General features: G+C 34.0%; 1 protein-coding gene across 4 annotated transcripts in view; it reads right to left on the reverse strand.

The window, feature by feature from the left end:
* LOC116351199 (acid sphingomyelinase-like phosphodiesterase 3b) overlaps nucleotides 1-13,048 on the reverse strand; it is an 88,430-nt gene that overhangs the window by 57,464 nt on the left and 17,918 nt on the right. The gene's annotated exons all lie outside the window — the stretch shown is intronic.

Consider the following 13,048-nt stretch of genomic DNA (forward strand, 5'->3'; position numbering starts at 1 on the left):
TGTGTTCAAGTTTCTTCACTGTTTTACGCCCTGTACAAACAAAATGTCCAAAAGTTTTTCGATGATTTTCGATTTTCATAGCGAATAATTTATAGAAAACTTTTTCTCTGTTGAATTCATTTTTCGCAATGGCATAGACACGATAGCATAAAGGCAAATCATTAATTAGCAAACAATATCTAATTTTAATTATAGTCAACATATTACTTTGATAAATTGAATAAACTGTTTGGTGAAGATGACGACGGATGAACGGGTTTCGTTTCGTTTTTTGGTCTGCTATTAATTGAAATATATATATTCTTTTTATTTTTCTTTCATTTGTTGATATCTTCGTTTGTTTTTAACATTAACACGATAGCCAAATAAGTTGCAGCGAGCTGTGAAGGTTATTCTTGGTTTTCTTTGACATTTATGTTTTTTTTTGTAATGCAAACGAATAGCGCAAAGAACCAAGTTAAAGTTTACAGCACATTTATGTATTTTTCTATTCGACATTTTCGAAATATGAAAAAGTTAAAAAAATTGTTTACAACGACCTTTCAAAACTTAAAGCACCGAAAAAAACCAATCCAAGCCTACGACGAGAGTAGCAAGAAAACAAACAAAGCAAGTTCGAAAAAGGAAAATGTGAGTTTAATGTGAGACATGATACGCGTGATTTTTATTGATGTACTCAAATACAAAGTTAAATATACGGCATTTGAATTCAATGAAAAATTTATCGAAAAATACAAGAAAGATTTTCATTTTCCCATCATTAATTTTAATCCTTGATAAGGGTTAAATCTTTTAGGTATATCGAATAAATAAATGAATGTTTGCCGCATGTTACAAAACGAAACAGAGGCAGGCCAACTAACACCGTTGTTATCATCGATAACCGTGCTTGTCTAAATCTCGTTCGCATACACACACACAAGCACACACTCACACAGTATGACAGAGGGTGACGCACTGATGCTTCATTGGAGTTATTTTCAAATCTCAACTGGATAAAAGATAAAATAGATAAATCAGAAAAGTGTACAATCGTTTTACATTTTATCGGTTCAGCTGGAAGTTGGGGGTGAGATGTAATGCTAATGCAGTGATTTAAAAGGTATGCAATGTATTGGATACAATGGGATCGGATTGAGAAGACATCGTTAAGTGAACAAATGAATACACACAACCCATATTTTCTAAGAAATACATATTGTCATCATTTGTGTTTTGCTCTCTTTTTTCACATTGTGCGCACACACTTCCAAACACTGACAGTTTGAATATTTAAGCGACAAAACATGACAACGACGACTGTGCATCTCGAACGACAACTTAAAGTTTTATCTTGTTGTCATCCAATTGGAAACAAATTCAATAGCATTTCATGCTGGCTTAACATTCATTTATTTTCCTCTTCAGCCATTTATTCGTGCATTTCTCGTCGTTTTCTTTGTCTTCGGTGTGATTCAATCATTTTAGTTTTGAGAAATATGTTAATCACTCAACATTGTTTTAAGACAAAACTTAACAAGATAATATGGATACGCTTTAGAAAACCGGCAACTCTTCTCGATTTTTTTTTGTTAAAGAACAAGAATGTAGAATACACCTAGGGAATTTCATTTTACTTTCATTTGATGTAAAAGTTTCACATTTTTCTTTCTTTATTTCTGCAGACATTTTGAGTTTGTTTTGACATATATTCAAATGAAAATTATGTAATTTTTGTTGTGCATCTTTCATTTTGAATCTTTTCATTTTATCGCGTTTGCATAATGAAGCTCGCCAATAAAGAAAATTGCTTTGCTGAATAAAACACAGAGTGTCTTTCCGTACAACTCGAATACATTTTGTACTTCACCGTATGAAATATTTAATATTTGATTCAGACAAGTTTGCACATTCGAATTGCATCATAACCCAAGTAATATAGAAAAGAAACGGAAAATTAAATGGCAGATGGAGAATTTTTTTCTGTGTGTGCATTGTTCCAATTCATTCGTTTCAATGTAATTAGCACAGACTATTTTTAGCTTGAAACTTGTTATCAGGCTTTAATATGTTGAAATTGTTTCGACTTTTGTTCCTATTACGATGGGTAATGTTTGTATTGAGCTCTTTGCATGCCAAGGTGCCAAAAACACACGGTAGCTAAGTGAAAAAAAAGTTTTCGGGAAGGAAAAAACAACTTTCATTTGGTCTTATTTTAAAATGGCGTGATGATTTTCTTATCTTAACAATTTGCATATATGTATTCGATTTTCTCTAACATTTTTTTTATCTATCTAAGCTTTACAAAATCATAGTTATTTTCACCATGCCATTTGCACAAAACAATGTAAGCATTTGCGATCCATTCGTCGATTTTATCTATGCTTTCGTCGAAACTTTTGAGAAACTTTTCCAATTTTATGACGAATATCAATATTTATATTATTTTTGTGTGTTGTTGATTTTGCTGTTGGTATTTATTATTATTGATCAATAAAATTGAATTCATGTTGGTACTTGGTGATGGTACAACAAACTGAAAATATGATGATGCCAAAAGATTATGCGAGAGAATGATAGAAGGGAAAAATAACAGCAAAATCATGGTACTTCCGCATTCATTAAACGGAATTGGAAATTTGCACATGAAAAAGAGCTTATATGTGTATACACAATGAAGAAAAATGAAACAAAAAATGAGAGAATAAAAGTTGTGAGAGCGTGTCGCGCTCATGTTCATTTTAACATTTGCGTGCGAGCGCGTCGTTGGTCTCAAAGTTAAGATAAACTCATTGAACAACACACATTTCGTGACGAATGTTATTTCGAATCTTTTCCGTTGATCTAAACGCGTACACACGCCATATATGTATGCGTCCACACAATTTCTACATGTTACAACAGTCATTGGCTGTATTCAGCATGGCATAGTGAAAGAGAAAACTTGCAAACTCCAAAGAGATAAGTAGTATATATAAATATGTGAACGCAAAATTATGTACATCAATCTGGCGTACAAAAGGAAAAACATACAGATTTATGTGTGCGAAAAAGCAATGCCGAATATAATGGCCACACATGAAATTAAATACTTCGCTTGAAAATAAATGAGCCAAAACATTATTTTTAGTGTTGGGATATAAAAAGTCGTACACACGACATGCAAGCACTCGATTAAAATTTATTTGTTGGGTGGTGGCTTTGTTTCTTCCAACCAGAATTCATTCGTGTTAACCGTGAACCGAGATGGAAGTATTTAAAAAAAAATTTATGGTTTGTAGTGAAAATATAGTTTGCAATGGTAAATACATTTTGAGCTTCAAGAAATGAAAATGCAACGTACACACTACCATTTTTCTCTTGTTGATTTTTCGGTAGAATTCTGTAAAATTCTGTTGTGGAGGAGAGAAACCTTTTACCATGCTTAATGAGAGAAAAAGAAAGCTAGTAATAAAAGAAACCATTCAAAAAGTTAAACTTATATCATCATTATTAATTCAATGAGTGTTCACCATTTTTAATTCAATTCAATACAATAATTCATATTTTGATCAACATAAATTATGGTGTGTGTTACGTAATTAATTAAAAATTTAAAAAAAATCTTAAACATTCATTCTAATCTTATTAGAAGAATCTAATAGTCGTATAGTCGTCACAGTTTGTGAGCACAGTCATTGTATCTTAATGTCATAATCTTCTTATCTTCACTAATCAGAAATGCACTGCCAATTTACTTGGAAGTAATGCTTGATGTATCGGAGTTTAAACGAGTTCAATAAAAAAAAATTCCAAAGAACATCTTAAGAGCTACAACGGCGGAATTTTAATTAAAACCGTAGCTCATGAACTCGAGTTATAACGCCTTCGGATTCACGTTCAAATTCTTATGAAAAATCTCTCAGTTCCAAGAAGAAATAATTTTCCTGAAACATTTTTCCAAAAAGAAAAATACTGTTTCTTAACTCAAGTTGATAGAACATTGCTTAAGTTATGCTTGTCAGAAACAAACAAACCGATAGCGATTTTAAAGCTTATGATGATACATCAAGCCAACTATCGCATTGCTGATGCAGTGTCTTCAATTTCAATGACACTTTTGTTTTCTGTATATATTTTTTCATTACATCGTCTTCTTGCTCATTTTATGAATGAAAGTTTTGCAATGTATCAAATGTGTATTGAATTCAAAGAGCCGTGTGAACATTTATTGCATATAACATAAATGGAATCAAAAGCCATGGCGGTAAGAACATGTACAAGAATAAAAAAAAACGGCATTTTTGTAAAAAAATCGTTCAATGGTTTTGCTTCGTTGGTATTTTATCGTTGTTGCCTTCTCCTGCACTTCTATAGCATAGATGAGTTTTATAGATTATAACTTGATTTTATATATTTCGATCTTTCTCTCTCTCTGTGTGTGTGTGTGTTTGTGCGCTGCAAGTAAATAAGTCGCTCTTTTTTTATATAATTGGATTAATTTCAAACCGAACGAGAGAAATTGTAATGAAATCTGACAAAAACCTTTTGTGTATGCCGCATTGTTGGATAAAATATATTATGCACAATATGTGCTATTAAAGAACATTAAAATTTTACCACCAAACGTGAAAAACTGCCATCGCGCAAAATCTTCCAAAACTGTCGGTTCCTGTTTACATTCTTTGACGCAACCGAGACACAACTTCAGTGTAGCTATGCCACTGTGCGTATGGTTCCATTTTTTTTCTTCATCTCCTTCAGTAGTTTTTGGTGTAATTTATTTTTGTTTCAGCTGCCAAATACTTGCGAATTCATTTGCATTTAACAATATGAGCAAATTTGGAAAATTTATGTACTATTTCGTTGTGCATCTGTATTTGTTTATGTGTGTATTGAACTTTTTTTTTCTTGGCGAACACACGCGCGCGCCATTGTTGAATTAATTGGGCCACATTAAAAGTTGGCATCAAATCGAAACGATGAGCAAATGTTCATCACAACAATATAAAAAGCTGTGCAGTAAATGAAAACCAAACAGATAGAGATTGAAATAGATAGCAACAAAGACAGAGAAAGAGATGTTTGCCTTAAAATTAAATCACATTCATTTATACTAATTGATAAATGTACACAAATTAGACAGTATTTTCTCTTCTAAAATGTATAAATGTCCTGTTTCAATTGTTTTGCTTTTCTCGTTCGATTAAAATTGATAAATCGCAGAATAGGAAAATGGTGTGCCATGTGTTTTGTGAGTGAGTTGGGGCGTTTATCTAGTAATTGAGATTTCGATTATATTTTGTCGTTTTACATCTTGAACAATGGCAGTAATAAAACGAGCTATATAGTTATTTCAATTAGCCGCTTGTTGTGAATCGTGAATAACAAGAGACACACGCGACATGGATCTATTCAAATATGCAAAACCCAAATGCGATGGAACGAACAACAAGCATTACATATCCAAGCCACTTTATCGTATTCCCTTCAATTCAATGCAAATAAGTGATTTGGTGTCGTTATCAATTAGCAATGTTGTTATCGATTTACGTTCGGCTCAACTTACTTGTACTCATCTCTTATTTAAAGTGCTGTTGACTTGTATTTTGCGCGACATATCGACATCAAAGGACGACGGGTGTACACGCTTTAAAATTTTTGTGTTCATTGATAAGCTTTGCTATACAATCACAAAATACTAAACACGAAGTTACAGTCGCACAATTGGACGCGCGCGCATACACATACACAAACTAAATTGTCTATCATAAAGGAGCCTTTTACGACGAAAATTTTCTTATCACCGCGGCGCGTCTATTTGTGATGCGTTTGTCGTTTTGTAACATTTTGATGTGGATCTGCTCCGATTAGCCCGAACCCATAGCGTGTCTAATCATTTGCGTTGGATGGAAGTGAAGTGTGGAAAACGGTACGGGAAATGGCTATAAAATCATGAAAATTAAATTATTTAAATAATTTGATTTTGTCTATAAGCATTTGCATGAATGGACTCTATATTCTCTCGCGCTAAAAATCCCATCGAATACCCTGCTGATGTTGATGATAATTTTGGTGTGCCGTGTGAAAATCGCGCGCCCATCAAATCGAATTTGTTATGCCATTTGAAAAACAGCTTTTACTTCATCTTCGTCGTCACTTTCACGGCATTCCTACCCTAGTCCCTTGTACACTGTCTCTATCGTTATCTTTTTGAAATCTAGTGATTTTGTCATGATGAGTACACTCCTCGGTCCACCATCCAAACGGATTTTAATGAAAACATAAGCACATTTGTATACAAATTCTATAATGAAGTCGGTCTATTATAATGCCAATAAATTACCGTTCAATTTCTTCAATGACGCATTTTGGAAATGCGCAACAAATTCACGACCCCATCATTTCGTATATATACTTAATAAATGATTGTAAGTTCCATAAAATTAGGCTTTGGTGTTAATTCATTTAATTATTACGTGTTTTACAATGACTTTCTCGAAACATTTTTTTTCGGAGAAAGAGGGGGTAAATGAGATGATAAATATTCGAATACGTGCATAATGCTCGAAATTTGAGCATTCAACGGTAATTAATTCGGACAAAGGTTAAACATATTGTACTAAGAATTAATTACTGCTATATAGACAATATTTGTTTTTGTCTCTTTTTTACATCGATTTGATCGGGACTCAAGGTAAGTGATTGGTGTAATCGTAATTAGTTCATTTATGACTTGATTGAATGGGGTAGCGTGCTGAATTTTATGAGACATTCGAAAAATCAAACTTCACGATCAACGGCACGAAATGAATGATTTCGAATAATTTTATTATTTTGATTCCGATTATTGTAGTCTGGCGATTGGATTGAGTAGCACCATTTTGATTTATCGAATGCACGCTATTCTTTATAGACGAATTGAATAAAAGGATCGTCGCGAACTTTGGTTTCATTTCATAGTTAAAAAGTTGAAAAAAATAAGGAAAGAAATACAGACGACAGACGACAGAAAATCAAAAGCATTTCACATTTCTCGCCTCCGGGTACATCAATAATAATTTGCCTTAATAATAATCAATAAATGATTTATAGAAAAGTTATCCGCTTGAGATTGAAATAATGTTTTTCCCATAGAATGTTTTATAAAAGTTTTGTGATTGCTATGAGTGTTTTTCCGCACAGAGCTGATCTCATGGAACAACGTGAAAAATTGCAGGAACGTATGTTCCTTTGAAATGCCCATTGCCACTTACACACAAAACACACATCTATATACACCGCAGTATCCCCTTAGTTACAATTCTCTCGTCCCTTCGTTATTTGTCTCTTTACGTTTTCGTTCTCGGCTGATGCTACTGCTGCTGCTGCTGCTTCTCTGCCATCGTTACTATCACACAATCACAGTTATTGCTACTAAAAAGTTTTCAACTTTACTTTAGATTTTCTTTAGCTTTAGTGCTTCATTTGGTGTTTGAATGAGTAAGTGAGTATGTATATGAATTCGAAATGGCAGACAGATATTTTGACCGATAACTTTTTTGGTACGCTTGATTTGATGGGAAAGTGTGCGAGTGAGAGAGAAAGAGGGAATTTTACTCGTTTAAGTTTGTGATATAACAAGAGTGCCTGAAAATACAAACATATCTCTTGCAAACACATGAAAATATACACACAGACACAAACCCCATTTTCAAACGTGGTTTAAGGCGAAAACAATATTGCGGCCGATTGCTCACCCGATTTACCATTACACCCTTTTCCGATATTTGTATGTATATACACGTAATAATGAACGGCATTTCAAATCATGGAACACAGTATGGTCCATCAACGGATGTTGGAATGACTACTCTCTTTCACACACACACACATACATTTTCAAAGTAGTTTCAATCGGCAATCGGAGAACATACGTCGACTATATCAATTTTGGAAAACACATAATGAGAGCAAGACCAAGAAGTGTTTTTGATTTAAAACGAGATGGTGAGACAGGAAACATTCGACAAACCAATAGAACGAAGAAAAAAAATAACCGAAAATGAAGCAGAAGACGAACCGATGGTTAATACATCGAACATCCAATAACCGAGAAGTGAAAACTTTCTAACATTCGATTATTTCAGTTGAATAAGTTTTCGGGTGGTAAAAACTTTTTGATTGTCAAACGAATATTGTTCGGAAAATATTCAAATTGCGCTTAATTTGATAAATTACGTACAACCATCAGAAAATATTATGTCGAAGATGTAAGTGACATTCAGTTTGAAAAATTAAACTTCAAATAGTCCATTGAAGTGTTCTCATTATCTCTCATCTCATGACGCAGTCTGCACAGCCAAGATGTGGCAGATATATTTTATAAGTTTGATTGTCCCACACCTTCGTGATCCCCCCCCCCCCCAAAAAAAACCTGAACAAAAATACGGTTATCGTCATCGAAATCAATGTGTACCAAAAGTTTTCATAATTATTCGTGATTTTCGTATAACTTGAAATGTCAAAGTAAGTGCTACATTTTTGGATTTAAGGCAGCTCGAATGTCGCACAGAAGTCGAATTATCGTTTAATATATTATGATCAAATAATTTTCTTTTTATTTGTTATCTTCAATCTGCTCTGTGGCAAAGACACACACACACACATACATACACATAACTCTGAATTCAGTCCTAAATGAACCTATCCAATTTTATTAAGTGCAATTGGGTCATAAACACGTTTTCTACATAATAAAGCTAATTGCTCAGTTCATTTTAAGTTCGGTCGATTATATATACATATGTAAAGAGGTGTAAGAGATGGAACAATAGAATAGTAAAGAGTGAACCCTTTCGATAAACTCCACAACTCTACTATATTATCCATTTTTGCCATGGTCTTTCTCCATCACCATGACTAACGAGGTGGACACAGTGTAAAATGCAAACTGCTTGCTCTCTCTCTTTCTCTCTCTCTCTCTCTTACACACACATTCACACACAAATGTTCCCAAAATGTAGTTGATGTTTTATTTCATTTTCTCTATATTATGCTGGAATGCATCTTTCTCCATACATTGGTCATAGATTTACATTCATCTTTTAATATTTTGAGCATAGGATGAGGTTTTCGAAGCGTTTGTATGCGCTGCTGATATTTTGTACACATACACACATTTACATAGGACATTGGCCGCATACAACCGCATTTCAGGCATTCAAGTGGCTAAAACTAAGCGAATATTTGACTACTTTCATAATAATAAGCTTATGCAAAATGTTCCTCGTTCTCGTTTCTCATTTTTGTGTGCGCTTAGTCTTTGTTGTTTTTTCTCTCTATTTCTACCTATTTTCTCTCTCTCTCGCCCTCTTCCTCTTCTCGCTATCTTTAGTCGTAAGTCAACGTTCAAGTCGTCGCAATGGAATATAAAGTGCATTCATATTGTTGAACTGCCGCAATATGCTGAAATGAGATTGTCGACATGAAAAATTGTGGCTCGTTTTCACTTCACATAGGATCGAGTTCATTGTGAAGTTGTTGTGAACTTAACATCATAGTATCGAATGTTAAGAATGCAACATTCATTCTTTTAATACGTAGAAAAGCTTCAGCACGCAATGACCAAGATTTGTTCATGTTGAAATATTTATAGATTGACGAAAATAGAGGCGTTAATAACATTTTCATCCGAACCATAGAGACGTTCGGCCAATTTGGTCGTTCGTTGCCCCGTCATCGAAGCGGTGACGAATTTGCCGAAATGAATTTAAGGCATCAAAAGAACGAAAGTAACAAGCACCGAAATGGCAGTAAGATAAAGAAAAATGGTAACTGTAACAATAAAATACTGGATATGATTCTACTGATGCTGCCAGAGTTTAGCTCATGGAGGTTAAGGTCAATGAATGACACAATGTGTGATGACACTTCTGGTTTAGTATACTCAAATTTCTTATGTGATCAGGTTCAAAACTCACATTGAGAGAAAAAGAGAGTAGGGTATCATTGAAATGGTGGTAAACTCAATCTACCAGTTAATGTTCGTTTCCTGACACGAGACATTTACTGTGTGCAAAAATTTCATGAATGGTTTCTGATATGCTTTCGATGCGGTGAAAATGAATGAGTTAAACATAAATGCCTTATTGTGCATGTATGTAGTTACAATCCGAAAAACCACTCATCAGGGTGCTTATGAAGCCTGGTAAACGTTTGAGCGTTTCGAATAAATGTGTGTATATTAAGAGTATGACAAAAATGAAACACAACATCACCTAAACTGAAGCTAGTTGGATGACCAAGGCGGAAAATGAATGTCAAGTCAAGTTCCGTGAAAGCATTTGTCTTCATTCACCCAATGTGCTCTCGTTGAAATGGTTGATTTGTAGGGCTTCATTTATTTGAGCCGTATTGCTTATGGCCGCCAGAACAAAATGCATATGAGACAATTTTTTAGAGCGACTGTAGCTTATTTTTTAAAAATATAGCCGTGGTAATTTTTGTGAACGACATTTCAAAAAAAAAAAAAAATCTTCTAGTCGCTAAATTTGTAGCAAGGAAGTGAACCGAAACCAAACCATTTCATTGTGGAACCAATTCGAGATACCGCTCCGAAATCGGTTTGTATGAGAAATGTCACTGATTTGTAGACGTCTCTTCAGCGGTGATAATAATTTTCGAAAATATCTTTACAGCCACTGCGAACAAAAGACACATTTTAGAAACGGCCTAATACTTTCCGAAAATTAGTCGCTGCGGACAAAAGACAATTGTTAAAAGTGGCTTAAATTCAGGGTGTTGGCCGTTGTCACCATTGATCCAATTCTATTATGTTTATGTGCCTACGAATTGAAAACAATATATCATTGGCATCATTTGTGTTATTATAGTACTTTTGGACCATCGCGCAAAAAGAAACGATTTGGTTGTGTTTCGTTTCAATTGTATCATGCTCGATATGAATAGGTGCTACAAATACTAAATGAAATTTTGCTATTTTGTACATTGAACGTATGCCGCATCAGAGTGTAAACAATAGCCACAACCCCAACCATATTTCTTTTTATCTGTATGTGATTGTGATATAAGTTGGGCCATTCTGTTGTCTCTGGTTCAACAGTGTTATTATTATTGCTATTGCAATATGACCCATAGAAACCTGATGCATGATTTAAAAGTGATAATGAGATATTATGGCGACATCAGGTGTGTGTGCGCGCACGAGATAAAATGTGATGTGTGTCAGTTGTTTAATGTTCTTCTTGAAACTTCCTTCTGCCCGTTGTACATGAGCATAGATAGCACACAAAACATGATTCGATTGCTTACGAAATGTTGGTTTGTACATCCGATTATACGTCGCATTTGCAGCATATATTTTATGTAAGCGTATGAGAAATGTTGCAATCACTGTTACTGTTGCCTTATTCGGAACAGAAATGACAACAATAATTAGGTCTCATCCAAAGTATGTTACATTTTACGTAATACATTATAAAACATCAAAAAATATCTTTCAAATAATGAGCATAGTAACAAACAAACATACACACACATACGAAAGTGCGCGCAACGAACAAGAATGACACATGAGTAAACGGAAGCGATGAAGTCACATACAAGTATATTTGCGCGTGTAGGTGGTTAAATACAGACTTTACCCAGGCTAGAGCTAAACATATAATATGTGTGTATCATACACATTACATCACATAGTCGTCTGTAATAAAATGAAGCTAATGTGTGGCAAAGCAAATTAATTTAACTTGTGGATCTATTGTGCAAAAGCATGTGTGTGTCTCTTCGTCTCTCCTATTATGTATTATGTTCCTGTTTATTTTTCGTTACGAAGATAATCTTTTCGTATTTTCATTTGTTCCTTTTCTCTTGGTTTTCATTATCGACATTTTTTTTTTCTTCTTCCTTTTTGTTTTAACCCAATGTTCGTTTGTTTTTGGAATATCATATTACGGGTTCAAACAATTGGATAGATGGATACAATTATCTTTCTATGTGCATGACGGGATGCTGGTTGTGATAAGCTGCCGATAAAATGATCATTTGTATCACCCCCTAAATCTAGCTAGGCTCAAGCACATGAAAAACCAGGGCATTATTTCACATATACGAACCAACATTTTAAATAGTTACTTGATTGCCTCAGAGAGGACCTGCCCAAAATCACGCTCTTGGCTCGATTTCTTCGCTCGACAAAAGCCCTAGTAATTAAAAAAAAATCTACGTAGCAAATTGAAAGAATTTTCCAAATCCTGGGTTTTTGTTTTTTTTCTTTTTCTAGACGTAATAAAGTTCACAAAAGAAGTCCCTGCATGCATTTTGTAATGCATTATGGACTTTTGTGAACGAAGTTTAATCGCTGAAGAAGAGAGCGTATGAAAAAAGGGAAAAAACCAAGAATCATGTGGCATTGTTTGAACCTTCACATTTAATCGAAATACACATCCACCCAGATATACAATACCTTTGCAAAATGAAAAAAAAGATCGAATAGAAAATTGTTGACTCATTGTGTTTATAGGGTGAATGTTAACCATTACCATCGCATATACATAAACAGACAGGCAGACAGACAATGAGAAATAGATGAAGAGAGCGAGAGAGAGAGAAACGTGCACACAGGAAAGCAAAGTATTGTTGTCTCCAGCAAATTGCCATTTGACTGTGTTGATTGCTTCACGCACTCAAACATAATGAAGGTAATATGTTGTAAGTAACTCGAAGCTTTTGGCATTTTTTGATGACTCTACCGATGTGGAAGTGAAAAAAAAATATATAGGGAAATGAATTTTCTTTTGTTAAAAATCAACAGCAGCACCGATGATATTGCTACCTTCAGCACCTTTTTTCAATCATCGAATGTAAAAGCTCTTGAACATTTCTGTACATGGTCACAAATTATTTCTAGAAGTTAAAATTGTTCATATTTTCACCAAATATTTGTAAATGTCATCAATTATCTAGATGGTTTTTATTGGATTTTTTGTCATATTCATTACATTTTCCACCAAAATGTGCTTTTTATTGCATTGTTACTTTTGATGTTATTAAGTAGAATCCTGCAGTGAAATAGTTTCGCATATTCAAA

This window comes from Contarinia nasturtii, unplaced genomic scaffold (genome assembly GCF_009176525.2).
Source record: "Contarinia nasturtii isolate CC-2019 unplaced genomic scaffold, AAFC_CNas_1.1 Cnas_scaffold_78, whole genome shotgun sequence".
NCBI lineage: Eukaryota > Metazoa > Arthropoda > Insecta > Diptera > Cecidomyiidae > Contarinia > Contarinia nasturtii.